Source organism: Colius striatus, chromosome 1, assembly GCF_028858725.1.
Source record: "Colius striatus isolate bColStr4 chromosome 1, bColStr4.1.hap1, whole genome shotgun sequence".
Lineage (NCBI taxonomy): Eukaryota > Metazoa > Chordata > Aves > Coliiformes > Coliidae > Colius > Colius striatus.
Genome location: NC_084759.1, coordinates 144,804,764 through 144,808,408, shown reverse-complemented (window position 1 = coordinate 144,808,408; position 3,645 = coordinate 144,804,764).

Genomic DNA, 3,645 nt, shown 5'->3' with positions numbered 1-3,645 from the left:
GAAAGTTGATGAAACAGAAACTCAGCCACTTCTGGTTGATAAGGGACATATGTAGCACGCCCACCACTTTATTCTGTAAAGTTTAATAGCCTTGCTTCATGAAAGATTATTTGTTTTCTAGCTCCCTCTTGTGGAATCCACTTTATAGCTCCATGCTAAACAGGTAAAAAAGTTACCTTCAGTCCTGGGAATTCAATTTTTGTAATGGCTTGGAGGCACATTCTGTGACGGGCAAAGAAGGGAGTCTGGTGTACACTCCAGACAAACATATCCTTGTTTCCTCCTGTGGGATGAACACATAGGCAATACATAACTGTAGTATGCTTATGCTCACATACCTAAGTGTATGCTGGAGAATGCTGCTTTTTTTAGCTTGGGGAACAAGTTCATATTTTTGCTACCCAGTAAAAGAATATTATAAAGAGACACAAAAGATTTCTGTAAAAGGAAGAGGTTTTATAACTGTTTGCCTTCAGAAATTATGCCACATTCATTCCAAATATTCTTGTAAATAAGCATTGTCTGATTCACTTCATTTGGCTGAGCCAGATTTTAATCTCAATGACATTTGCAGAAGACAAAGGGCATTGTTGAACACTAGCAGCAAACAATGCCTGTGAACATATTCCCTGATTCCTAGAGCCACTCTCCCAAACAATCTGCAATGATTATTATTTACACATGACTTTGCTTCTGCTCTTTGTTGTTTAAAGTGAACGTGGGTTTGTACTCAGTGAAGTCAAAGGCAAGACAAAGGCCCTGTTTAATTTAACGGTTACACATTTTTCCTGGTTCTATAACTTGAACATAGGTCATCTAAACTCATGCTTCAGAATTCTCTTCTGAGGCAAGGGAGGAAGGTGCATTAAAACATACTTGGTGCTGAATTTAGCAGTGTGACTCTTTTTTGATGGTAAATTATATATTCATTTCTGTGTATATGTATGTGTATGTTTATTCATGTGTGTGCATGAGTTTTTGAGTACATGGAAGAATCCTTCATTGCTCAGTCAAAAATTGCACCCGACCACTTCACAGAAAAGGCCATTCACCAATCCAGTGGTGGGATTTATTAATTTGGTAACAGTGGAAAAGCAGTACTTGTTTACAGCAAAAATTATTTGTTGAAATAGTGCAACTGATTTTTATAAACTGTGGAAAAATCATTGGCAGAAAAGGACAGAAAATGTACCTTCTCAGACAGATGACTAGCAATGAAAAATCCAAATTCTTCTAAAGCAAATCCCGTAATTTTTTGTGAACAAATTACATGAACTCTGTTTCTCTATTGATATTATAGAGGCTTCTACTTCCAAATCATTCATCCTGTTATACTAGCAAGCTCTATATTTCTATTTGCATAATAGCTTAGGGATACAGGCCCAAATCACAAATCCCTGAGGCTATATAAGAGAATTGAAGATTCCAGCCCCAAGTCTGGATCATGTTTAACTGTCTGGCATCACTTGAGCAAAAGGAATGAACTCTTCTATGTCCCTTAACATGGACTTCAAGGACTGGAGCTTAAAAAAATCCATCCAGCACCATTTGTTGCAACAAATAGTGCAAGCACTCAGAACACACTGGGTTTGGCAATCACCCACAGTAATTTGGAACCACAGGAGCCCCAGGGGCAAAGTGTATGCATGTTCATGTTTAAACTCACATATAGGTGCACTTTTATACCTGAAGATCTGTGTTGGCCATCTTCGAAGCCTGGCTGGCATACAGCAAAGGAAACCTGAAAACCTAAACCACAAAACTATGAGCCACAAGTGTCTCTATCTCCTCTACTTGTGCATGCAGTTCAGCACTCTCAAAGCAACCTTGTACTAGAGTCTATGTGCACTTTAAGCCTTCAGCATTAACATTGATGATTTGTTCATGTTTTCTTCCCACACCAAGCTTTATAAACACATGGAGAGGAAACTGCACAGAGCACATTCCTGCCTTTCCAACTCTGCTTCTTGGCTCTCTGAAGCATGACTTACTCTAAAAGCCTGGAACTAGGGCAATTCATAATTCCCTTCAAGCCAGTGACTCCAAGTCTGCAAAGATGACAAGAAAGAACACCACAGAAAATATTAATTGATAGCAGTCACCATCCAGAGAAATACCTTCCAGCCATTCTCCTCACCCCAAAACAAGACTGTCTATCAGTCAGAGTTTACTCATCAGTAAGTATCTCAAAGAAAAGAATTATGGATAATTTTAAATATCAAATCATTCCCTATGGCATACATGCCTTACAAATTGGTAACTTAAATCTTTATCTCCTCAACAGAAAATGACGTTTTCATGAGTTTTATTTTCCTCCTCTCATTCCTGTGTATAGTGTAGGAAAAAGATTCATTCCTTGAGAATGTGGTTGGACTGTCCAGGTTAATTTAACAGAAGCTATTAGTGCAATAATAAAAATTATTCTATGTAAAAATAAATGGGTTCCCATTGTATTGATTTCAGCAGTATATTTATTATTGTTTTGGGTTTGTGGGAGGGAGGAGCTGTAATATTGGCTCTGTAAGAAGTTGTTCAAAACTTTCCCCGTCTCTAAGACAGACTCACCTCTGGGGCCAAGCCAAATGATTGCCTTCAGAGTCATTTTTTAAGAGGAAATTGATTATCTAGGACTGTGAACCTTTTCACGGTAACAGGACAGGAGAGATAAGAAAATAGCCCTTCTCTCAGATGGGCAGGAGAAGGTAATAAATAGGGACAGGAGTACCTTCTTTTTCCAGATTTCAAGTGGGAAGGAACACTACCTCAAGGCAGCTCTTTAGGCTCAGGACATCTTCCCTCTCCCAATATTGCTTAAGATGCAGGTGTAGGTTGCCTGATCCCTAGCTCAGTTTGTATCTCAGCTCTTCAGACTGACTCATATTTATACACAATCCTTCTCTCATTGGGTAAAGAGCTGTTACCTCTAAATGGCACCTTTTATCCACCGTTTGACAAGGTGGATCATTTAAAAAGTAAAAAAAAAAAAGAAAAAGTGGGGGCTTTTTTCATTTAAAATATAACTCTTTTTTTTCAGTATTTTAAACATCCTGAAATCACTAACAAAATAGATAAAAATTCCTTATCTGTATTGGCCAATGCAAAATCTTCACAATAACTGTATTTTTGATTCCAGAACTAATTGCTAGATTTGCCTGAAGGGTCTCAAAGCTCTGTTGCTTGATGGAAGTGTCAAGGCACAGAAATATTACACAACCTTAGGTAAATTATTAATTTCAGGAAGAATTCACCCTGCATGTCAAACTCTTCTCCAGGTCTGCCTTTGCTAGTTCTCGAGGACTCAGTGTCACAGGGGCATTTCAGTTCAGTCTGAGGAGCTCAGTTTGTGTCTAACTAGCAGAGTGTGGGAAGATGATAGGCAAACAAGGTTTGGGAGCATGGAAAATCCTAGGTATGTGGCTTCCTATGATATACAGGGCAAATGGATACCTGTCTAGAGGTCATGAATGCAACCAATCAATAGATTCATTCCTAAATCTCCAGTATTTTCTGCTCCACAAAAAACATTAATAACAGCAGTTGCAGAAATGTTTCTCCAATAAAAAGACTAGCATAGCAAGACTAAAAAAAAAAAAATCTCAATTTGAGTCCAAATCCTACAGCTACAGAGGGTACATGAATCAGTAC